The sequence below is a fragment of the Cupressus sempervirens genome, chromosome 2 (assembly GCF_028749045.1).
Source record: "Cupressus sempervirens isolate cs-2001-9-10 chromosome 2, ASM2874904v1, whole genome shotgun sequence".
NCBI classification, from domain to species: Eukaryota; Viridiplantae; Streptophyta; class Pinopsida; order Cupressales; family Cupressaceae; genus Cupressus; species Cupressus sempervirens.
Genome location: NC_143119.1, coordinates 234678957 through 234706399, shown reverse-complemented (window position 1 = coordinate 234706399; position 27443 = coordinate 234678957).

The window sequence follows — 27443 nt, the reverse complement described above, 5'->3', positions numbered from 1 at the left end:
TGATAATACTCTATTCATTTTTGATGGGAGTATCAATACACACCATGTTCTTTCCTCTATCGTGTTTTCAGATTTAAGTTGGATATCTTGACATAATTCTTTCCTTCATGTTCTTGCAAATTCACCTTCAACACAACCTTACATAAACTAAATCATACTAACTCAAGGAAATACCATACATTTATAATTTGAATCTTGCATAATTGGATATCATTGTTCCATCTTATTTTTGATACACATTCATATAACAACATAGAATACGAAAACTTTGAGAGAAGCAAAATTTACTCCATCACTTATTTTATTATCAACCTGATTCAAGGCTCAGCCGGGAAAGAATCAGGAAGAAAACCCGGCTTCGTTGCCATATGCAATAAGGTTTAAAATACAATTTTACACTAGGATCTCAATCCCAAATTACAACAATTTTATCAAATTTTCTTCATGATCAAATCAAGGAGTTTGTTATATTTTCTAAATCTCATTTCAAGAACCATGGAGGAAACCAATATCTGATTGGGTGACAACCAAGCAGAACCAAAAGAACATCAAGCATGCATAGTCATACATGGTTTACACAATAAGATTCACAGTGAATCAAGACTAGGGAGAGGTGGATTCTTCCAACTGGAGAAGTCATGCACAACACCAATTCAAATGCCCAATCGGGGCCAATAACTAAGAACTTCCGTTCTTCCATTTTAACTTGTCGTACTCATACCAGGTTTGTGCTGATGGGTAGGAGCCCATAACACCCTACCCTTTATCTCTCTTCTCATCCTGAGAAGAGACTCTACACAGGTTGGAGTCCAACTAAACAGACCTCTCCCAAAATTGGTCACTTCTGCCCTCTCCTAGGGTGAGTAATACCAAAACACCCATGCAAGGAAACTCAAAATTGCAAACATAAAAAGGAAAGGAAAACAACCAAAAGAAACAAGGTTTACAAATCTTCCCAACATACCCACAACCATACAACAGTAAAACAACAACAAGGTAACAAGAACATGAAACAAAACATAAAAACTGAGTAAGGGAGAGGGGAGTTTTCCTACCTTCACAAGGAGGTAATGGCAATGAACAAATTTGAGTAGAGTATCCCTCCTTCCTCCAAGCTTCAAGAAATCTTCCCTAAAAGTAGAGATTGGGTAACCCCCCCACTAGACCAAGGAAGGCCTCTAAATAATCCTCCAACTCAACCACCCAAAAGGAGCAATAACTATTTCCACCCACTAGCCACACTAGAACTCCCAACTCAACCTACACCATGGTTAAACCCTAAAAGGAGGTGGGGTAGGACAACTCATGACAACCACTTGCAATTTTCGCACAAAGGCAAAAAGGGACTTTTTGAGTGCCCTCAAAAGTCAAAGCTAGGGGCTTAGGGGTTGGAAAAGACCCCTAACCCATACCCACACCCATAGGTTAGAAAAAAAACATGTTTTAAAGCCTTAGGGAAGAGGTTAGATACAAAATAAAAATCTAGAAATAAAATAGGTCCACCTAACAACTCTAACTAGCAAACTAAGCACATAAACCTTTTTACGAGTGTTAAGCGACACTGAAAGAACACAATTACGAACAATAGGGTTTCCAAATTTTAGCACATGGAGATCAGTTTTGTTCCTCCGTAGGGTTCCTCGGCTAAATATCTGCACACTCATTGCACCCATCAGTAGTCCTGTAAAATCACATGTATATAAACGTATATGTATCATAAATTTTCATAATTTAAAACATACATCAATAAAGTTTCTTCATCCTTTATAATTCTTAACCATTTGAAATATCTTAAATCACATCTCAATCCTACATCTACTAATTTTGTCAACATACATATACATGAACATTAAATGACAATCATCAAATATATCTGGAAATAACATCACACAACGTGAAATAATAAAATATGTTCCAAGCATCAGATAATGTCTCGACGTCTCGAGTCATGAATAACAAAATAAGGGTAAAGTATCACTATGCTACGATGGGTTGGGGCGAGGCCTCACACATACATGGCACACTATTTAGTCTACTCGACTAAGAGAATTTGAAGAAATGGCTCTCACTGCGAACTCAATCAATGAATCTATGATGGTAGAAATAGACAACCCTCATCCATTCTATTTGGCTTTTGTGTTATCCTTAATTTCTTCTCAGCTTAGACAATTCATAGTCTTCTTTTTATCCAATATTAGATATTATGGTCAATATTATGCCTTTGAACTTAGCCCTCACTCTACAACTTGGTCTATACATCAGTTTTACATTGAGGTACTTGGTCCATATGGCAATGCTCAGTCAATATAGATAATTTTTACTAACGTTCGACACCCATTATGTAAATGATTCTTTTACACTATTATTTCCATAGATTTTTTCTATTGCATCTTTTCTTATGCAAATATGAAATTTTGCACATCTTATGTTAGGAAATGATGTTAGATGAATCATTGTGTATACAGCTCCTTATATACCTTTCTTGATTAGTTTGAAGTGGTGTATCCACCTTCTCCATAGGATTGGGTGACCCTGACTTCATTTCTTCCATTGTTTCCAATTTCCACCTTTTTCTTCTAGGTTTGATTCATCTCCTTCTTCATTTTTCTAGTGTCCACTTTTCCTTTACCCTTATTGTGTTCTTTGTTTAGTATTGGTGCTCGGGTCCTATAATTCTTGTTCACATGTCCAATCTTGTGATAATTAGAACAAGATTTTTTAGGTACATTCTTGTCTATCTAGTAGGGTTTTGCCTATACCCTGCATTCATATACTCTATGTCCAAGCTTTTAATTATAACAATAACCTTCAAATATAGGTGTAGTAGATTTATTCTTCATTCTTGATCTACAATCATGCATTTGACATCCTTGCTTCTTGCACTACAAACAATATTCAGGAAGCTTAGATTTGGGGTTTTGCATACCATTCTTGCTTCTGCAAATATTTGCAGTGTGTCTAATTTTACCATAGTGATAGCGTGTAGGTTTTCCTTTTGAATTTTCATTTCTTAACTCTCCACTCTTATATGATTCTCCTTCTTTAGTATATGAATGTTTCTTTATATTTTCCTATCCATAAGTTTTCCTAGATGACCTAGGTGATTTTATCAGTTCTTCAAGGTACTTTATTGCTTCAATGGGCTTGTTCATTATTTCCACAAGTTCTTTTTCTGATCCTAACTCATTCCTTAGTAGATCACTTTATGATCTCAAATTTTCTATTTCCATGTCCTTCCTATTTAACTCTTAATTTGCAAGCATCAATTGATTCATCGTGTCTACCTAAGTCTTTATAAGCTTTTTCACATCAGATGACCTCTCTTCAAGTTTGATAGTCATTTTTATTTTTTCTTCCTCAACCACATCATTGTCCTCTTTATTTTTCTTCTATTATTTAGTCACTTCACATAACCTTACTAACTGGATTTCATGTTCTCTCTTTAATCCTCTAACTTCTTCATTCATGATACCATTCTTCTCTACTAGATCTGCAATTGCTTTATTATTCATTAAAATTTCCAATGTCAAGTAGTCCTTGAGTATCGACTTTTTCATAATTTTTGTCATTTAGTTGAATGGCCATATCCTTTCTCTTTCTCATAGATTTCTTAAGTTCCTCTATTGCTACTTCAACTTGCTAAAGTATGAGTTGGATGTCAATCATTTGATTGTCAATAACCTTTCCCAATTTGTAAGCCTCAATCTCAAAGATCTGAACTCCCAAGATATTAGACTTCCCCAACAAAACCAATGCTTTGATACAAATTATTGGGAGGTTAATTGGGAAACTAAGATACTAAGAGGGTGGTAAATCAAGATCTGTAAAACTTTAATCCCTTACAATACTTTAATGTATTCACTATATTTTCATCTCATATCTAATTTATACATAATAGAACTTGTAAAATAAAATATTGTAATAGATCTAACTATCAATCACACCCATCAAATGTAAACACTTGACATAAGAGATTTGGCTACCTAGAAACCCTCCAAGGTGAAGGTAAAACTATGGTGGGAATGACACCCACAAATTTTGGCTACTATAGTAATAAAGTTAACTTGCTAGGGTTACAATTTTTATCACTTTTGATGATCTAACCTATGAGGGATCTGCCTTGTTAAAGGTTGCTAAGACTATTAGGTCTTACCTTGTTAAAGGATTTTACACTTACAATAAAGTAAGGACTCTGTTACTATTGGAGGATTGTTGGAAGCATCAATGCTGATGATATTCCTATGGGGGAATATTGTAGATATGTAATTATGATGATATGTTACATTCATGACTAAGTTTTTCATTGATGTCAACATAGAAGTCTTTTGTGGTATCTGACAAAAGAACAATAGAAAGATCAAGTTGGTACAGATGGCTAGTTGAGTATTCTCACTATCCAAAGTTATGGGAGATATTTTTGAGTATCTAGTTTATGCAATTAACATCAGATGAAGAAATGTTAAGTCTAGAAGAAGTTATGTAAGTTTTGGTGATATATGTTATGAGATAGAATTTACATAGGCATGTTCTGGTAAATTTGTTATATCTCTTAGCAAAATTGTTATTTTGATAATTAAGGTTGACGATGTGTAGAAGACATGGTTAAGATAGCTTGTCATAATATTACATGTGTGAAAAGTTATTCAAGTTGCAAGGTAGAAGATTAATGTTATCACTAAATGTAACGTTTTCTTATTTTGGTCATATAATGATTAATTGAGAAGGTCTAACAAATGACTAAGAGAATTGTTTTATGGATTTGGTATAAAGGAAGGACATTTTTCTTTATTATGTATATTGAAGAGAAGTGATTGTAAGCAAAAGAGAGAGTGAAATGCAATATTGAACAGAGTAGAGCAGAAGTGAAAGAAACTTCATTGTCAAGGTTTTATTGTGTGATCTAAGGTTTGATATTTGGATTTAAGGTTCATAACCTAGTCTAAAAGGTTTTATAGTGATTGGTTCAGTTGATAGAAAAAAGGAAAAAAGAACATAATAGTAAATTGCATGTTTGAGTAGTGAGCTCTTCTTTTAGTTGAAATTGCATATTTAGGCAGTGGGCTATTCTTGCATACATTGTACTAAAACTCCTAATAGGGTTGGCACAACTCTTAATAGGGTTGGAATCTCCTAATAGGGATTCAAAGTATCCTAATAGGGACTCTATGTACTAAATATTGTAATAGACTCCTAATAACGTTGGATTCTCCTAATAGGGATTCAAAGTCTCCTAATAGGGACTCTATGTACTAAATATTGTAATAGACTCCTAACAAGGTTCATCCTCTAACAAGGAATATTTATATTAGTACATCATCTTGTGGGATAACTGATTCACACCCCCCCCCCCCCCCCCCCCCCCCCCCGCCCCTCAATTATCTTGGTGGACTATTGTTTCCAACAATTACAAGATTTACAAAGGTCTATTAAAACCACTTTGTTAAGAGATTGTCCTTGATTCAATTATAATTTAGTACCCTATCCTTTGGTCTACACTGTAATTGCTGATTACTGATCTCCTCCCAATCTTTGATTTGATCTCCAATCTAGTATATCTTTACCTAGTCCCTTGGTGCTTCTTAAGGTTGTATTACATTGTTCTTCTTAACTCTCTCATGCATGCATCATGCAAAAATTAACTCCTTCACTTCCTTTGCACACTTAGCAATTTCTTCTATGATAGCTCATTCTACACATAAAAATAAGGTTTGAATATGCCTATTTAAAGACTTCTAAAGAATTTTCTAGATGTTCCTCTTTTGCCTTTCATCTGATTGGTTGTTCACCTCTCATAGGGATAGGTGATCCACATCAAAACGTATAACAACATGTGTAACAAACTTTGCACTCATTAAATATCATGTCCATGTCATCTTCAAAATATTTTACCTCAAAGTTTGTAATATTTTAGATGTTTATGTGTTCTCCATGTTACTCAACACTTACTGTCTTTGATGCTCAGTCATAATTGTTCTTCATTCTATTGCTTGACCTTAACTATACTCGACAATTTTTGTATAACTCATCATCAATGTTCTCTATTTTCTTGGCATTCACTACGCTCAATTGTATTGATTATACTTGGCCATGGTGGACCAAGTGAGACAATTCCAAAATTCAAAAAGGAGCCTAGACATGCTACATATGTCAAGGAAAAAATTAAAAGGTGCATGTTTTCTTACTAAGTTTGAACCTAGAACTATTGAAGATGCATTAGAAAATGAAATTTTGATTGAGGAAATGAATGAAGAGATTGATTAGATTGAAAAGAACAAAACTTGGAATCTTGTTCATAGACCCAAGGATGCAAATGTAATTGGCACAAAATGGGTATTCAAAAATAAGCTGAATAAAAATGGAGAAGTTTCAAGAAACAAGGCAAGGTTAGTTTTCAAATGTTATACTCAAGAAGAAGGTATTGATTATGAAGAGACTTTGGCTCCTATTTTGAGACTAGAAGGTGTTAGAAAAATACTTGCATATGTAGTACACAAAGGATTCAAAGTATATCTGATGGATGTGAAATCAACATTCTTGAATAGAATCTTACAAGAGGAACTCTACATTGAGCAACCAAAAGGTTTCATAGATCCTAATATAAGGGATATGGTTTGTAGATTACACAAAGCATTGTATGGTCTCATAAAAGCTCCTAGAGCTTGGTATGAAATATTACATAATTATCTAGAATAAAGATTGGTTTTCAAAGTAATAATGATAATATAAGCTTATACATCAAAGGACTAGATAAGAAGATAGTATTCACATATATCTTTGTGGATGATGCATTATTTACTATAAATGATGACTTGTGTAAATCTTTTTCTGTGGAAATGAATAAAGAATTTGAATGTCAATGTTTGGAGGGATTAAATTCTTTGTTGGCTTGCAAATTCAACAGATGAATGATGGTATCTACATTACTCAATCAAAATAATTCAAGGAGATATTAAAGAAATTTGGAATAGAAGATTATAGACTAGTTGGAGCACCTATATCTACTGGACATAGGCTTTCCAAAAATGATGATTCCAAGGAGGTAGACTAGACTACATATAGATCAATGATTGGAAAATTTTAGTATGTAGTGGACACAAGACCTAATATTATATTAGTAGTTAGTATGGTGGCTAGATTCTCTATTAATCCTACAAAAAATCATATAATCGTAATAAAAAGAATCATGAGATATCTGAAAGGTACTGAAGATTATGGTTTGTGGTATAAGAAAGGAGACGACTTTGAATTGAAAGCATTCACTAATGTTGATTAGGTAGGAAGTTTTGATGATAGGAAGAGCATTAGTGGTGGAGAATTCTTTCTTCGAAAGAGGATAGTATCTTGGACAAGCAAGAAGAATAATTGTATCTCTTAGTCTACAACACAAGTAGAATATGTTGCAGTAGGATTCACTAACATTTTTTGGTTCAAAAAATTGTTGTCATGTATGAAGGAGGAGATCCAGGATCCAGTTGCTATCTTATATGATAACACTAGTGCAATCAACATATCTAAAATTTAGTGATGCATACCAAGACCAAACAAATTGCAATAAAATATCTTTTCTTGAGAGAATTGGTACAATACAAGGAGGTGAGATTGGAATATGTGAATACAAAAGAATAGATTGTAGACATATTCACCAAGCCATTACCTAGGGATGCATTTTTGTATTTAAGAAGTAAGCTAGGGGTCATTCCCCTATCTGAAGCTCACTAAATAATGTTTAGTGATGCATCAATAGAGAATTTTGAAGATCAATCAAGTTGATGTAGTATTGACAAGGAAGATTGCATATGAATCAATACATCAAGTACATGAAAAATACATTGATTTTTGTCTTTGGCATAAGATGTTAAAGAGGGAGAGTTTGTCATATCAGAAATTAGAAATTTTGAGTCACATTGCAAAGAGGAGAGCTTTTTGTTAGAAGAAGATTTTATAATTAGAAAAATCAGAGATATTAGACAGATTGATGCGAGAGGGAGTTCACACTAATAGAGTGAGTTCTCATGAATGAGAATCAAAATGAAACTAAGGATATTATCCTTCTATTTATGCTCTAAAAAATTCTATATGTCATGACATTTTGTGTTGCCATCAATACCAAAGAGGGAATTTTTTAGTATAATCATTCAACTGTATGTTTTCTTTGATGTTACATAAATGTCAAGCCTTTACCAAGTAGCCAGTGACAACCAAGCTCACTTAGACATTGAAGAAAGTTTCCTATGTATATCGAGCATTCCAGGAAAGTTTATAGGTAAACAGTGTTAACCAAGTTAACTTGGTTACTGTTACCTATTTTGCCTCCTGCCAAAATTTGAATTCAAACACTTGAGCCCTCCCAATGGTCATCTTCCATATTTAAGTATTATTTAAATGGCATGGAAATATCAAAAAAATAAAACAATTAAAACCTTATGGTATTTCTTTATTTCCTATTTTTTTTCACTAGCCTGCAACTTTCCATGCTGTTAGATCTTTGGCAATCCATGGTGGGTGCTCTCCTGCATTCTCAAGATGAACGACCTTTACATAATGGAGGAAAGCCCCTTTGTGATGCATGGCAAGTGAGACAAATGTTCTGTGTGGGCTGTAGAAGGGAAGCAAGGACAATCAATCCAGCTGGCAATTTGATTGGTGCCCACTTTCTCACATTCTGTGTTTTGTCAAACTTCCTAATAATGTGGGCAAGCGCTAGATCACCATGTGCCCTCGTGGGCCCAAAGGTAAAAGCTAAAGTTGCAGTGATGTCACATCTTCTTAGTTGTACCTTCCACTATCAAATTCAAACAGATCAAGGGCTGGCGCTTGCCCGCAATATGAAAGTGTAAGGATGTTAAGTAATGCAGACAAGCGCCTCGCTGTCGTGTGTCTTTATGGGGTTAGGTTGGTTTCATATGCCATAGGGTGATGCCAGATGGGGTTGGGTCAGCTTGAGTCAGATGCTGAGTGGTTCATGGGCCCAGGGATTTTGAGGGGCAAGCACAATATGATAAGATCTTTCATGATCTTTGATCTCATGGAGATCGACGATCAACACTTTCCCACATTCTAGAGATGTGAGGAAGTTAAACATTGCGGGAAAGCACCTGAAGGACACATGTCCCAATGAGCTCGGCTAAGGCATTAATAGTTAGAGGCTGGCAGTTGGGAGACCACCATGGTCAGGGTTCTGAGATGGTGGCGCAATTAGTTATGAGGATGTGGTCAAACTTTGGAAGACCTTGTGAGGTGGAGAAAAAATAAAAGGCTATTAGCCCACGAGGCTCATCTTGGTGGTAGAGTTCGGTTGAGTTGCCGACTTTACTAATTCATAAGCTAGAAACGGAGGGGATCAAGTTTTTTTGCACGATTTGACCCTCATGATCAATTCCAACCACTCCCAAGCGAATGCTATGCTTGGTAAATAAAGGAGAACATTCCACCACCTCTGCTCCTAGCCATCTACTCGGTCAAAATGGTTTAATGGCACCCTTTTCTATCTTCTCGAGGTCCTACTTCCACAAAATATTAGATTTCATTTTACTTAGGTCTATGCCAAGGTTGAATTTTCCCTAGATCTGCATGATTATTCTTTATCAAGACTTAACGGCAGTGGTTGTGGAGTAAATTCAGTTAGAAATATATCTCAGTTATGCCTGAGTTATAAAAAAAAATTTTGTAGATTTTGTTAGGGTCAACTCTTCTCTGATATTGCTCTGCAATTTCACTGTAAATTCCCTTTGCCTCTAAACTATATGGCATTCTGCCTTATCTCCTTCAACTATTGATGTAAAGTGCAAGAACTATTTGCCTGTCATTAGTGCATTGTGGATATTTGCATTCTTGCATGACTATATATCTTTTGGCCTATGAATGGCATATAAGTGAATTCTCTCTTTCCTTATGTCATTCATTTGAGTTTTCTAATCTGCATGTGGTTGTTAGATTAAAGCAAGTCTGGATGTGTATATCTCTTTGTGTCATGATGGTTCAATAGTGCATGTATGGGTAGAGAATTTTTTGAACACTATTTTGGTGCATCACCCCCTTAGGTTAGAGTAGGTAGATTTTCTTTCATGCATTCCCGCTCCCTTTCCCTCTCCAAGAGTAGTTAGGTGCACCCTAATAGTAAAGGAAGTTGGCCTTCTCCGGATACTCAACCTCACAATTCAAGTCCCATAGCTTGGAGGTTGTTTCCATGTTTCACAAGGTTTTCCTTAGGTAAAAACTTTGGACAAGGGTGCAAACCTTTGTGACAATAGTTACAAAAGAAAATTTGGCATGGAACTAGTGTTAACCAAGCTTACTCAATTACAAACAAAAGTCCAAAGGAAAGTCTTTTATGAGTTAGTGGTGACCAAGTTGGGCCAGCTAATGAAGGGTTTTTCTATATTAGCATATTGGATCTTACACTTTTGTTGGTTAGTTATAGCTGACTCAAAGGATGAATATTATTTGTTTGAAAGTGTATTCAAGCTGAATTGATGAGGTTGATCATATAAATATAAGATCAAGTTGAGGATTGAATTGATAAGCATGGAATTGAAGAAGATTAATTAAGCAAGTGAATTGGAAGGATATTAGAGTATCTAGAGTTGACCGAGATGCAAAGAACATTCTGATAAAGGAGGATCAAGTATTCAAGAGAAAAAACAAAGATCTAAAATTAGAAAGGATAGTTGCATTAGAAATTAGGTCAAGTCATTATTACTCTCTAATAATTGTAGTAGTGAATCAAATCTCTTAACAAAGTTAGCCTAACAGCTATTTTGTAAATCCTCTAACATGATGGCATTTCTAGATTGAAGCGTTTGAACACCTCTAACAAGGCCACTCCTAATAGGGTAAATTAAATCCTTTAACATGGTAACACCTAATAGCATTTTTTAACCTTTAATCAGGTTGGCTCCTAATAGGACTCACTTTAAAAGAGTGAAAAATAGTAACTAGTTGCAATTGGTGGTTTTCCCAAATTAGGTTTCCACATTAAATCTTGATGTCTCTTGTATTCATATTATTTATGTTTCTTCAACTAATTTAATTAAGGTTACACATGCTAAACATCTTAAAATGTGATTATTTTACTATTTATCTAGTGATAGAAATTTTTAGTGTAAATTGAGTGTTTCTGTGTTAACTGAGTTACAACAATATTTCACTTTCAATAGAGTTTTTGTTTTGTATTGTATTGACATCTTAAGGGATCTTGGATTTATTTTTGTGGTAACTGATTCACCCCTCCCCTATCAGTTACTCCTCTTATATTTGCAATAATTGGTATTAGAGATTTTGGTTGTTGTAGAGAAGGTTTCAAGGACCTAAGCTAAAGATCAAGATGTCTTACAAAAGGGAGATTCTTAAGCTGAACAGAGATAATTTCCAAGGATGGAAAAAAATCATGAAGCTCCATTTGGCAACCATTTGTGACATAGGCCCAAAATATCTAGAGAACAAATATGTGGCACCTACAAGAACTTTGATTATGGATCAGATTGTGGAAAAGAAGAATCATAACATGATGATTAACATTGCTTCTACTCTCAATTAGGTTGAGTTTGATGAAGTCAAAGATTTTGCTACTACTCATGAAATGTGGAACAAGCTAAAAGATATCTATGGAGGTGATGACAATGTAAGGAGAGCTAAGGTAGAAAATCTTAGAGGTTAGTTTGATCAAATGAAGATGCAAGAAGATTAGAACATTGCACAATATAGTGAAAGAATCAAAGCTAGTGTCAGCGCAATCATAGCCTCGGGTGAGAAAATTGATCATGTAATAGTCGTCAACAAGGTACATAGAACTCTTCTTCCTATTTATGAAATTAGAGTTTTAGTTATTCAAGAAATGAGATGTGATCCTAAGAATGATATAACTTTGGATGCACTAGTGGGAAGGTTGGTAGCCTTTGAGCTAGATAACTTTGATAACTATGTTCCTAACTTTGGTAACATTGAGTTTGCATTTCAAGCTAAACTATCACTCAAAAATAAAGTTGCAAAATCTAAAAGAAAAAAGTCTGATAGTGAAGATGAAGATGGTTCTAATGATGATCTTGAATTCATTGAGTTATTACTTGCAAAAAGATTCCCCAAAGGCAAGAAGGATTTCAAAAGCTACAAAGACTACAAAGATAAAGGTAAGAAACCTTGTTACATGTCAAAAGATTCTAATAGTAGTGATGAAGATGAAATGGTTTACATTGTTATTAAGGATGAATCAGATAATGAAAATGATAAGGTGGCCCTCATTTCTCATGTTAGCAAGAATGACACATGGATTATTGATAGTGACTTTTGTCGCCACATGACTAGTGATAAATCTAAATTTGAGCACTTGGAGCACTATGATGGTGGGAGTGTTAGATTTGGAAATGATGAACCTTATTATGTGAAAGGAAAAGGTTGTATTGCACTAACCAATGAACTTAGATGTGGTAATGCTTATTGGGTTGAAATACTGAAACATAATCTATTTAGTATTGCACAGTTGAATAACATTGGATTCAAGGTAGGTTTCATGAATAGGAAAGCCAAGCTATTGGATAGAAAAGGAAATATAATTGGAATTGACAATCAAACAAGAGATAATCTATTTTACCTAGATCTAACTAAAAATTTATGTTTCATAGCTCAAGTAGAAGAAAGTTGGTTATGGCATAAAAGATTGTGTCATGTGAATTTTCATAATTTGGTCAACACAAGAAACAATAAAAGGGTTAGAGGCATTCCAAGCCTAAAGAAACCTGATATGGGCATGTGCAAAACTTGTCAAATTCGAAAAATGGGAAAGACAACTTTCAAAAGAAAGAATTATCATTCTGAAGAAGTCTTGGAGTTGGTTCATACAGACCTTTGTGGACCTATAGGCATACAAAGATACTATGGAGATGAGTACTTTATTTTGTTTGTTGATGATTATTCTAGAATGATGATAGTTATGTATTTAAAGGATAAATCGGAAGATTTTCAAAAGTTCAAGTGGTATCTGGCTAGAGTTGAGAAAGAAACAAGAGAGAAACTAAAATGTTTAAGGTCAGAATGAGGAGGTGAATTCATCTCAAATGAATTCAATGAAAGAGGAATAAAAAAGACAAGTATTTGCATCTAGTACATCTTAGTAGAATGGCATGGCAGAGAGAAGGAATAGATCAATTATGGAGTGTGCAAGGATACTGATGATAGAGAAGAATGTTTCTATCAAATACTAGAAGGGAGAAATCAGCATAGCAGTTCATACCTTGAACTGAGTTCAACTAAAGAAGGACTCAAATCAAGCACCTTATGAATTAGCATATAGCTATAAACCTAATGTTTGTTATTTCAAAGTATTTGGAAGAAAATTTTATATCTTGAAGGAATCAAGAAAAGGAAAATTTGATGTGAAAAGTGATGAAGGCATATTCTTGGGATATCCAATAAGAGAAAAGAATACAAATGTTTGAATCTATCTACTGATAAAGTTATAGAAAGTGTACATGTAAAGATTGATGAATTTGTAGAAGAGTATGAAAAACAAAACTAAAAAATAACTTAAAAATAATAGAAACTTTGTTTACTATGAACTTGATACCTTACTAGATGTTCAAACCAATACAATTGAAAACTAGCAGTCTTCACCACCCTTGTCCCCAACATCCCTAGTTCAACCTGAATCATAGTTTGAAGGACCCGAGTCTCAGTTAAAAGGACCTAAGTTTCAACCAGTGAAAATTGAGTCATCTAATGGACTCGAGTCATAGACAATGAGACCCGAGCATCATTCAAAAGATCATTTTGAGCAAGGTGGCATGAGTGAAACAAGCCCAAAATCCAAAAATAAGGATCCTAGACCTATTGGATATGTCAGAAGGCACAATGATAAGGAACACATTAAAAGGTACATGTTTTCTTATTGATTTTGAACCTAGACCTATTAAAGATTCATTAGAAAATGAAATTTGGATTGAGGCAATTAATAAAGAGATTAATCAGATTGAAAGGAACACAACTTGAACTCTTATTCATAGACCCAAGGATGAAAATGTAATTGGCACAAAATGGGTATTCAGAAATAAGCTAAATGAAAATGGGAAATTTTTAAGAAATAAGGCAAGGTTAGTCTGCAAGGGTTATTCTCAAGAAGAAGGTATTGATTATGGAGAGACTTTTTCTCCTATTGCGAGACTAGAAGGTATTAGAACACTACTTGCATATGCAGCACACAAAGGATTCAAAGTATATCAAATAGATGTGAAATTAGCATCCCTGAGTAGAATCTTAGAAGAGGAAGTCTACATTGAGCAACTAGAAGGTTTCATAGATCCTGAAAAAGGGTATATGGTTTGTATATTACACAAAGCATTGTATGGTCTCAAACAAGCCACCAAATCCAGGTATGAAAGATTACATAATTATCTCACAAAGATTATTTTTCAAAGGACTAATGATAACATTAACTTATACATCAAAGAAGGACAAGATAAGAAGATAGTGTTGGCAGAAATCTTTGTGGATGATGCATTATTTACTATAAATGATGACTTTTGTAAATATTTTTCTATGTAAATGAGTAAAGAATTTGAAATGTCAATGTTTGGAGAGATTAAATTCCTTGTTGGCTTGCAAATTCAATAGATGAAGTATGGTATCTACATTACTCAATCAAAATACATCAAGGAGATATTGAATAAATTTGGAATGGAAGATTCTAGACCAGTTGGAATACCTAGGTCTATTGGACATAAGCTTTTCCAAAAATGATGATTCCGAGGAGGTAGACTTGACTACATATAGATCAATGATTGGAAAACATTAGTATGTAGTGCATGCAAGAACTAATTTTGTATTAGCAACTAGTGTGGTGGCTAGATTCTCTATTAATCCTAAAGAAAATCATATGATGACACTAAAAAGAATCATAAGATATAAGAAAGGTATTGAAGATTATGGTTTGTGGTATAAGAAAAGAAGCAACTTTGAATTGAAAGCATTCACTAATGATGATTAGGCAAGAAGTGTTGATGACAAGAAGAACACTAGTGGTGGAGCATTCTATCTTGGAAAGAGGCTAGTATCTTGGACAAGCAGGAAGAAAAATTGTGTCTCTCAGTCTAGAGAAGAAGGAGAATATGTTGCAGCAGGAGTCAATTATTCCAACATTGTTTGGTTCAAACAATTGTTGTCAAGTATGGAGGAGATCAAGGACCCAATTGCTATCCTCTATGATAACACCAGTGTAATCAACATATCCAAGAATCAAGTGATGCATACCAAGACCAAGCACATTACAATAAAATATCATTTCTTGAGAGAATTGGTACAAGACAAGGAGGTGAGATTGGAATATGTCAATAAAAAAGAACAAACTGTAGACATATTCACCAAGTCATTATCTAAGGATTCATTTTTGTATCTAAGAGGTAAGCAAATTGATGTCATATTGATAGAGAAGATTGCATATGAATTAGTACATCATGTATATGGAAAATACATTGATAATTGTCTTTGGCATAAAATGTCAAAGAGGGAAAAAATTTCGTATTAGAAATCAGAAATTTTAAGAATCAAAAATTTTGAGTCAAATATCAAAGAGGAGAGTTTGTTGTTAGAAGGAAAAATTGTAGTTAGAGAAATCAAAGAGATTGATGTTAGAGGGAGTTCACACTGATAGAGGGAGTTCTTATAGATGAGAATCATAAAAAAACTAAGGATATTATCCTTACTTCTATTTTTGCTCTAAAAAATTCTTTATATCATGACATGTTCTATTGCTACCAATGCCAAAGAGGGAGATTGTTGAATATAATCATTCAATTTTATGTTGTCTTTGATGTTACATAAATTTCAAGCCTTTACCAAGAAATCAGTGTCAGGCAAGCTCACTCAGGGATTGAAGGAAGTTTCCTGTGTATGCCTAGCATTCTAGGAAAGTTTGCAGGTAAACAATGTTAACTGAGTTAACTTGGTTACCAAAGGAAAGTTGGCATGGAACTAATGTTAATCAAGCCCACTCGGTTAGTTGGATTAGGTCACTAATGAAGGATTTTCCTATATCAACATATTGGATCTAACCGTTTTGTTGGTTAGTTCTAGCCATCCAAAATGATGAATATTATTTTTTTGAAAGTGTATTCAAGATAACTTGACAAGATAAATCATATAAATATAAGGTCAAGTTGAGGATTGAATTGAGAAGTATGGAATTGAAGAAGATAAATTAAGGAAGCGAATGAGAAGGATATCAAAGTATCCAGAGTTGATTGAGCTGCAAAGAACATTCTAATCAATGAGGATCGAGCATTCAAGCTAGAACATAGCTCTAAAATCAAAAGAATTATTTGCATAAGTAATTAGGTAGTCATTATTACTCTCTAATAATTGCAGCAGTGAATCAAATCTCTTAATAGAGTTATCCTAACAACTACTTTGTAAATCCTTTAACAAGGTGGCATTTCTAGATTGAAGTGTCGGCCACTCCTAATAGGGTGAGTTAAATCCTTTAACATGGTCACACCTAACAGTGTGTTTTGTAACCTTTAACAAAGTTGGCTCCAAACAAGGCTCACTTTAGAAGAGTGAAAATAATAACTAGTTTCAACTGATGGTTTTTCCAAATTGGGTTTCAACGTTAAATCTTGATGTCTCTTGTGTCCATGTTATTTATGTTTCTACAACTAAGTTAATTAAGGCTAAACACACTTAACATCTTAAGAAATGATTATTTTTGTTCTTACCGAGTGAGTAATTCTTAGTGTAAACCAAGTGTTCTTATGTTAACCAAGTTAGAATAGTATTTTAGTTTCAACAAAGTTTTTGTTTTGTATTGTATTGACATCTTAAGGGATCTTGGATCAATTTTTGTGGTAACTGATTCACCCCTCCCCTCTCAGTTTCTCCTCTTATATTTCCAACAGTATTAATAATAACATCGTGATCATTATGAAATTATCCAAAATATGAGCTATAGGTGTAAATGTATCCAAGCATCATCATATAACATCACACCACATCAACATAGAGTGATCATGCATATATGACCATAACTAGAATCTCAAGTATAATTTAATATCCACATTAGTAATGATACCATATGAACAAAAGAGTATAATAGTAATTAGATACATTAAAATAATATCACACAAATAGTCACATGGTAAACTAGTTATAAAGTCTATTTGAAATGGAAGAATGCAAATGAAAGGCGATATGTTAACCAAAAAATAAATAAAAAATATGGTCCTAGGCTAAGATTGATATTAGGCTAAGATCAATTCAATTTCCTATAAAACATTAGAGTCATGAGTCTTCTTGGTCCTTAAACAAGGGAGAGCCATAATGTCCTAAACTCATAATTATTTTGATATCATGTGATTAGGATCTATTGTGTGTGTAATGAACTATGTTAATAGTTGTAAAAGGACAAAATATAACTTAAGATAGTAGATATATAACAATAAAGATAGAATTGAAAAGAGAGATTTCCAAATATAGACATACAAAATAAACAAGAAATAAAATTTAAAATAAACTTTGTAAGAAAAGATATTGGATGCTTGTGTCTGAAGGTATAGAGGCACCAAACATGGTAAGAAAATGAACCAAGAAACTTATGTTTCAAGTTTGACCCATATTTCTATCTCCTAGAAATATGGGTCAAACTTGAAACATAAGGTTGTTGGACATTCCTACTCCTAGATATTTCAATGAGTCATTTATTCTTTCAACACCACTCACTATCTGCTCTATGTTGATAGTTGGTGTTCTCATTGATGTCCACCCTCTTCCTACTTGATGATGTAAATTTTTTAATACATAATGTATCTTTAACCCATTTTGGAAACCTTGTACTTATTGTGATGTTGTAGGCATGATGGTGACAACCCTATGTTGATATGTCTATGAAGATATGTGATGTTTTTTCAAGGCTACATTTATACCAAATCTGTTGCTACTCTAATATTTTTTTGTTATAGAAGAAATTATTTTGTGCTAGTATCAAATAGTTGATAGTGACTAATGGTTGAATTCTTTTTTTTTGTGGATGTCCACCTATTATATATCAATTTATACATCATTGTGCAAAAATTATTGTATTAAATTATTGGTGTTATGTGTTTTATAGAAGTGTTGCAATATAAATTATTTATGTTGGTGACAAAAGTTAGAATTGAGATTAGGATTAGAAACATGCATTGTCGAGACAAGTACTAGAAGCATAATAGTATTGCGATGAGGATTACAAGAATGACATTGTTTAGATAATTTTTAGAGGATTTATATTATTGACATGAGGATTAGACACATGACATTGTCAAGATGATAATTATAAGCATGACACTAGCATAAATGGAATAATAATATTAATGAGCAATTGAGTTATTTTGATCAGTGCATAATTTTTTTGTAGATATTTTATTTGGTCATTTCTCGGTAGAACACTTTGTATTACTTGATATTTGATGATATGGTCTTGTAGTTTGGAACATGGAAAATTTTATGCTCTATAGATATTGGTGTTACAAGTGTGGTTGTTGGTACACCAAAAGATTTCCCTATCAATGCTCGATACAACCACTAAAATTAGAGAATATACAAGAGGTGATTAAACCATGTAAAATATTCCATGAGGGATGTTAGAACACTCCAAAAATTCCCTCCAATCTCACACACTATAGTTCTATGTTACTTAGAGAGGAGATTTAAACATGTGACCAATACCTGATGCCATTTATTATAAGTATGGTTGTCTTTGCAACAAAAAATTCACCTCTCAATGCTTGATACAACTAGTAGACTTATAGAGTCCACCCAAGGTGGCTAAACCATGTCACAAATCATATGAGGGACATTTTTGAACTACAAAAAATTGAGCTAGTATCATTCTACGTCGCTAGTTTTTTCAAATATTTTAAATTTATGCAATGTCCTAGTAGTTTGGGCTCATGTCATGACTAGTCCAAAAAAAAAAATTGTATTTCTTTGAATTGATGTTTCCTTGGTTGCAACTGGGAGCCCCTCGATAGCATATAACTTGCATTTATTGTCTTATCATATTTTTCTAGTAAAGAGGTATACCACAAGTATGTTTTAAGATTATGCTTCATAAATATGGTTTCCTCACCTTCTAATTATTAATAATTTTTTATCATATTGGTTTCAATAGCTTGGATCATTGAGGAAATATAATAACATGTTTTTGGGAATGATTTTGGATATTTAAGGAGTATCCATATCTAACCTTTGTACCAGTAATTGAGTTCTTTGGTGTTTCATTTTTATCTCAAGTTATTTTATACATGTCTATCTAGAATACATGGTCCATTCCCTTTCTTCAGTGATATTCTTGATTGTAGAGGGTGTCGTGTTGATTTTTCTTTGGGTCTAACATTTATTTTAATGGTCTAAATTCAATGGTTTTATGTTGAAGATATGTTCTTGGCTAACTAATTATTGCTACGTGTTACCTTGTACCTAATTTGGAGGATGTGTGTCAAGTGTGTATAATTTTTGGAGTTTCCTTGGATATTATTTATGATTTTTAAGGCCCTCTCTATCTCCAAGATAGGACCACTTTCGCTGCAATTATGGTTTTGCAGATGACTCTTGGGATTACATTGTGTCCCTTGTTCTAGTTGACCTAATTAATGTTTGGAATTCTTTGAATTAGTGCAAATAGAATAATCAATTATTTGAAAGGAGTGTAGACTATCTATAAGATGTAGGAGATGTGAGTATAACTATGTGGGACTAAATTTAAAATGGTTTATTGAGATGTGTTAAAAGTTTCCTTCTTGAAGGCATATTTAAATATACATCATTTCATGTATCCCATTTGAGACACTAAGTTTCCTTTTAGGTCTTCATGTAGCTTTCTGCAAGGAAGTGATTTTTAACATGCATGTCTTCTATATCTTGTCCTAACACAATGTATCTCTAACAAGTCTTACAGGTGAGCCTCTTTTAATACTTCACCTCAATTGTGTATTCTCTTGTGTATTGGTGTTAAAAAAAATTCTTAATTTCTACTATTTAAATTTATAATTTATATGTTTAGAATCAAAGTAAAGTCCCCCCTCACCCTCCAATTCCCCCCTCTAGTCTTTTACTATGTTCAACACTAATATGTTTATCTATAACTTTCTCATTTTCAAAACTAGACACAAACACACATAAAATATTGAAAATGGATTGTGTTGTCTAGAAGTTTTCTTAAGTCAAACCATGTGTTGGTCTTCCCACCTCCACAACAATGACAATTAGAAAAAAAGTAGACCAAGTTGAAAATATTGAAATGAAAAGATAACCCTAGGTATGAAAAACTCTCAAGTACTTACACATAAAGTTGTTGACATTCTAGTCATGTTTGTTATTAGTGGCATACACTTATTCAAATTATAAGTTCATAATGAGCATATTGTACAGTTAATAGTGTTAACCAAGCATTTAAGTTGTTACCAAGCTCTACAGTCGCTATCAAGTCCTTTCTATAGATTTTAGTTTACACCAAGCAATTACTACAAAGTTCAAGATCAGTAGTGTAAACTGAGCATCTTAGTGTATGTCGAGTTTACCAGTGCAAATTGAGTTGTGCAGTAGTCACCAAGTTCGCAGTTGATATGATGTGAGTCTAGTGTCAACCAAGCTACTTAGTCTTAACCAAGCTCACAGAGAATCAAGTGTTGACCGAGCTATGCAACAAGAATTGATTGATTCAATTTATATGTTGAGTTTCACAATTCTCGCCGAGTCACCAATGTAGACTAAGTTAAAGACTAGTTGGAAGTGATCACTATGGACTAAACTTATATGTCTATTGAGTGCATGATGATTCTAAGAATTGAAAATGGATGCCAAGTATCAAAACCTGAGTCGGTCTTCAGAACCCAAGTTTTCACACTTCGGCTGACTTTGTAATATTTGTGAAATCTTGTATTGTGGCCAACTTTGTAATTGTGTAATTGGACTGGTATACATGTAATGTATTATATCACATCCAAATGATATACGAAGAAGTAATGTAATCATCATAGAAGAGCAGAAGAGTGAATTACAAAGGCTACAATAATATAAGGAGCAGTAAAGATTTATCTATCACAGAAGGTGATTTGTACACTTAGAAGAATCTCATTCAACAAACTAGGTTGTAGATAAGATATTAGCTACTGCTTCATCCTAATAGGTGAATCAGTCAAATCCTTTAACAAGGTAGACCTAATAGTCTTATATAAATCTCTTTATCGAGTGCATACTTCATTGTATGTTTGTAAGTCCTTTTGCAAGGGGGACCTAGCAGTCCTTATTGCTCCTAACAGGGCAAATCATCAAAAGTGATCATTGTAAGCCTTAATAAGCCAACATTATACAATAGTACTAAAGCTTGTGGGTAGCATCCCCACCCTAGTTTTACTTTCTATTTGGAAGGTTTTCGGGTCACCAAATCTTGTGTGTTAAAGTGTTATGTATGTTTTCATATTTTTAGTTACTCATGCATGTAGTTAGATCAAGAATTCACATAAAGGATTAATTGCTAATCAATTTAAAGTTTTATTGGTTATTGATTCACCCCTCCCCTCTCAATAACTTATCCTATTATTATATTTCCAACAATTAGTATTAGAGCTTTGTGGTTCTTAGAGAAAAGTTTAACAACTTGAGAAAAGATCAAAGGCTATGGAGGTATTCAGACTTGACAAGGCTATTGACAATGAGAAGCTAGATTTGGAATTGGCCATTGGACAACTCAAGAAAGCAAAAGAGCAACTCTCTAAATCCTTAAAAAGAAGAAAAGATCATGCAATCCAGATGAATGATTCACTCTATATTGAAGAAATAATTGAAGACATCCATACAAGCAATTTAGATGAAGCTGATGAAGCAATCAAAGAACTATTTGAAAATAATAGTAATCTTCAAGAAGAAGTAAGAAAACTAAGAAGAGAGCAAGAAATTTAGTCAATAAGATTGTGTGAAGTCATGGAAGAGAAAAATAGGATAAGAGAATAGATAGAAGGAAAGAACAATAAAATTCAACACCTATCCCTTCAGTAAGAAGACTTCATTTATTAGCTCACCAATGCAAATGAAGAAATCATGAACCTGAGATCATAAAATGAAAGATTGCAGAATGATCTAAACATTGAAAGACAAACCAATAAAAGAATGATGAAATCCCAAGCAGACATGAATCAGTTGAATGAGAAAAGTCACTTCAGATAAAAAGGAAAAGCAAGAAATGGATACATAGAAGAAGGTGAATCATCCAAGCAAGGACCTCAAAAGAATAAACCTACTTACAGTCACTATAGTAAGATACATCATACTTCAAATAGATGTTGGAGCAATGGGAAAGCAACATTTAATGGAAAATGCCACAATTGTAATCAACATGGTAATAGAGCTAATGAATGCAAAGAGAAACCAATATTTGAAGGCAAATGTCACAAATGTAAGAAGCATGGACATACGTCATTAGAATGCAAAACAAAAATATTGAATCTAGCAGAACAAATTGTAAAAGCTATATTTGGTTAGGACTATAACACTTGGTGCAGATGTCACTACTATGGAGAATTTGGACACATTGGAATGAATTGTGTAAAGTATCACATGAGAAAAAGAGATACTACCAAAAGATATTTCATTTGTACAAAACTTGGTCATCTTGCCAAGAATTGTATGAATATAAGAAGAATTGAGGATGAAAAGAAGGCAAAAGATGATAATATCATAAAACAAATGATACAACAATGGGTTCCAAAGTCTATCAAGAATGCAAGTCCAAGTAATGATGAACAAGTCACTCAAGAACTAGGTGACTCCACTATTTCCACTTGATTTCTCAATGGAGGACTGGAACTAGGCTACTAAAGAGAACATCTAAATTAGTTTCGGTTGACAGGACAAAAGATCCATATCAGCATTCAAGATGCAAAGGGATCAACAAGTAAGAAGTACCAATTACTACTAAGTTACCTTCCTTACCAAGTGAGTCGGGTTGCAAACTTTACCGAGAGAGGTTGGGAGTAACATAATCTTATGTGGTTACCAAGCCATAAAATCCACAGAGTAATCAATGCAAGCGAAGTGGATGACAGTCTGTCAATTTGATCTAATATTTGTACTAGGCATTTATTGATAATTTTGATAAAAGGAATGAAATTGAAGTCATTTTTCACCGTGTATTTTTTAGAATTATTTGCACAAAGCGATCTTCAAGAGCATTCAAGCAATTTGGGTGAATTGTTACCAATTTTTTTCAGATTCTCTCAAACCCTACCGAGTGAAGATGGCAGCTACTAGCAGCAAAATGAAACAAGATTCAAATATGTTGGTTTGTGGTATAGAATGGAAGGCACCAAATTTTAAGCTCACTCCTACTGTTGCAAAAACCCTAGATTCGAGTGGAGCATAGTCACAAATCCCTCCCAAAGTACTATTAATTAATGACATTTGTTCTCATTTCAAATGTACTATACAAGATATAGGAACACTAAAGATGGATGAATGTTTAAGGGAGTTATGCATTGATGGTGTATTGAAACCTAAGCATCAAAATCTTGAGGCTAAAGGTTTAACTCATATTCCTCACATGCCACAAAATTTCCAAGTGAAATGGATAAGATACATCCTCAGTCATGTGCATAATGGTCAATTGTGGTTGGAGCAACCGATTTTGATCACAAAGAAGATGATCCACAAGATCATTGGTCTCCCAATGTTGGCTAAAGATAAAAAAACTAAAACCCTAGGTTCGGTTGAACTAGAGAAGAAAACCCTAGCCAAGTGGGATAGAAGGGGAATGAAGATTAACAATGTGATAGACATGGAACTAAAGTTCAGCATTCATATCATAGCACATAAGATGTACAATTCTAGCAGGTTGAACAATGTCTCATGTGAAGCTATAGACTTAGTTTGCAAGGTAGTCAAGAATAACCATTCTCTTGACCTTGCCGAGCTACTATTGAATCAATTCAACAAGAACATGGAGAGCATTAGGACATCAAAGAAAAATCCATGTAAGTTTGGCTCACTATTGACATGTTTATTTTTTTGTGCTCAGAAATTCTTTCCATCAAAAGGTAGGAGGAAAGATGTGCTAGTACTCTATCAGATTAATGAATACATTGTTGAGATGGGAGAAAATTATACAAGTATCATGGACAATTATTTTGATGCATTGAAGGAGAAAATGAACAATAGATTCTGAATCCCTAGGAAACTAGTTAAGGACTATAAAGATGATGTTTATTTCATGGTAGATAGTGACAAGGTGTATATTCAGCTAGAAAGGCCTAGAATTGCATGGGCGAAACCTCTAAGATATGAGGTGAACATTGATGAAACAAAAGATATAATTGAGGCATTGATAAATGAGCCAATGGCCACCAAAGAAACCTATTTTGGCACATATGATGAGGCTAAGGCCATGATAAAACTAGAGATTAAGCTCCCTTAGGTGGTTAACAAAGGCAAGAAGAGGATTGCCAAGTTGAAAACAAGTTCCACTCCCCTGTTGACCAAGGGAAAAGGTGAAGATGCAGAAGCAAAGGATGAAGAATCAAAGAAAGAGGAGCCCCTGAAGAAAAAGGGTAAGGTAATCATTACCAAGCTTGCCAAAACATCCACTGCAGTGTTCACCAAGAGATCCTCTAGGAAGAAAGCAGACAAAGAAGGAGGAGACATAATTTTCAAGAGGTCTCCACCCACATATGAAGAAAGGATGAAAGATTTGGAAATAGGGTCTGGAATAAAAAACTTTAAGTTACTAAAGTATGAGACCAAAATAGCTGATGAGCAGAAGTAGATTGAAGATATGTTGATATCTAAGATGGGTAAGTGGAAATACTCACCTGATTAGCTTACTTAGCAAATTCCTAATGCATTGATGAACAAAACCAAACCAAGATGCGAACATGCAATGCAAACTACAAAGGATATTCATGAGTAGACCTTGAGGCAACTTATGCCAAATCTAAATGACAAGTAAGTGAAAGAATATTTAAAGAAAAATGAAGAAAAGTTAACATTAAGATTCAATACTTGTCTTATTTTCTTGAAAGAAATAGAGCATGTTGTGAAGAATGCAACAAATACATGGAATGATGTCTATCTTCTTCACAAACCAAGTGATTTTCTAGTTACTATGAGTGATAAGGATGATGATGATCAGGAGAAAGATAACAAAGATGTAACTCATTTTGATAATATTGATGATGAAGAGGAATAGAAGCAAGAGGATACCAAGGAAGATACACAAGATGTTGAGGAAACTGACCTAGTTAAGATTGTTGTAGTGGTTATAGCCTCACTTCCTCATTCTCCAAAAAAAACATTTATAACATCAAGCACAGAGACAGCCTTAGTAGGATTGATTGTGACCAACACTGCAAGCACAAGCATCCAATCAATCTTTGTACCAGTCCAACTCAGCACATCATTGAATAAATTGTCAAACACTTCATCTACTAAGCTGCAATTTCTACCCTCTACATCAATTTTGGCTACTTTAGGTATTTCTACTAATACTTCTTCTGGTAGGGCAACAATTGGTATTTCAACAATAAGTGTAGTATCCATTTTTGTAGAAAGTCCTACTATTTTAACTATTGTTTCTATTCCTAGCGCACAAGAAATAAGTGCAAGGATAGTTGAGACCAAGCCTCAACTGAGCACAATTTTTTTGAGTAAAGGTAAAGAAAAGGAGGAGGATATAGATCTTGATGAGGAGATTGTTATTCCAAAATGAGACATCTCAAATCTAACTCCAGATTAGATGCAAACCTTTGGTGAACTTCTACAAAAGAAAGCCAACTAGCAAAGGCTAAGAGAAGAAAGAAATAAGGAGTTCAAGATCATTGAGGATGCTAAGAATATTCTAGCAGAAGCTATAGACATAGAGGTTGATACTTCTCAACCAATTTTGTATCAATTGGAAGAGGTAGTCCTGAAATATAATGAAGATTTGAATGCATAGGATAAATTATTACAGAGAGATAAGAAAAAGTTTGAGAATAAAGTTTTAGAACTTATTGCTCAATAGATTGCCATTCACCAAGTAGAGCTATCTACTATTTTGGGCTCTCTAGAAACCTCTTGCACTAATGTATCATTACTTTTTGGTAAGTTATGTTACACATCAATTTTCACAAAGGAAATAAGAGAAAAATTGTCTAAAATTGATGAAGATCTAAAGGCAAGTGCACAATAGTTGCAGCTTGGCCTGAGTTCTAGCTCTGCTTACTTCAATAAGATTAGATTTTTGATAGATAAGCATGCATAATTACTCAAAGAAGAAGCAAGAATCTAATGTACTTTGATATATATCTAGAATATGATTCTCCCTAACATGGATGCACTATAGAAGCATATTACACATTCAAAAACCCTCATCCATGACAATAATTTCTCTATTGCAGACCACATGATTGAATTTTTAGTAGAAGTGTAGGTGGCATTGCACACATGCAGGGTCTTGCAAGAAAATTGGGACAAGACTTTGGCACTCATATTGAAGGTACATTCAGACTTCTTGTCTCATTTTGGCATTACTATGTAAATATAAGCATAGATCTTTGACATTAATGTCAAAAAGGGGGAGAAGATATGAGAAACTATAGGAGAAGTTATAAGGAGATAAAAGGAGGAAAATATTGGATAAGATGCAATATGAAAAAGTAAAGAAAATTTTAAAAAATTGTAGATTGTAGAAAAATATACATTGTATGTATAGTACACTATATATTATGTATGGGTGAGCATTACCATGTACAAAAATGTATCCTTTACAAAACCAATTTCAAAAAATCTCAAAAATAGTATACTCTATCAAGTTGGAGACATAAGGTGATGGATAATTTTGTTTTGACTAATAAGTGTTTTTGTCACTAATGCCAAAGGGGGAGATTGTTGACATTCTAGTCATGTTTCTTATTAGTGACATACACTTATTTAGATTATAAGTTCATACTGAGCATATTGTATAGTTCACAATGTTAACCAAACATTTCAATTGTTACCAAGCTCTATAGTTGTTACTGGGTCCTTTGGATAGATTTCAATTTGCACCAAGCAGTTACTACAAAGTTGAAGATCAGTAGTGTAAACTAAGCATCTTAGTGTATGCCAAGTTTACCAGTACAAACCAAGCTATGCCGTAGTCACTAAGTTTGTAGTTGATATGATGTGAGTCTAGTGTTAACCATGCTACTTAGTGTCAACCAAGTGACTCAGTTATACCGAGCTTGCAAAGAATCTAGTGTTGACCGAGCTATGCAGCAAGAATTGAGTGATTCAATTTATATGCTAAGTTTTACAATACTCATTGAGTCACTAGTGTAGACCAAGTTAAAGACTAGTTGGAAGTGATCAATATGGACCAAGCTTCTACGTCTACCAAGTGCATGATGATGTTAAGCATTGACAGTGGATCCTGAGTATCAGAACCTCACCAAGTCAGTCTTTAAAACCTGAGTTTC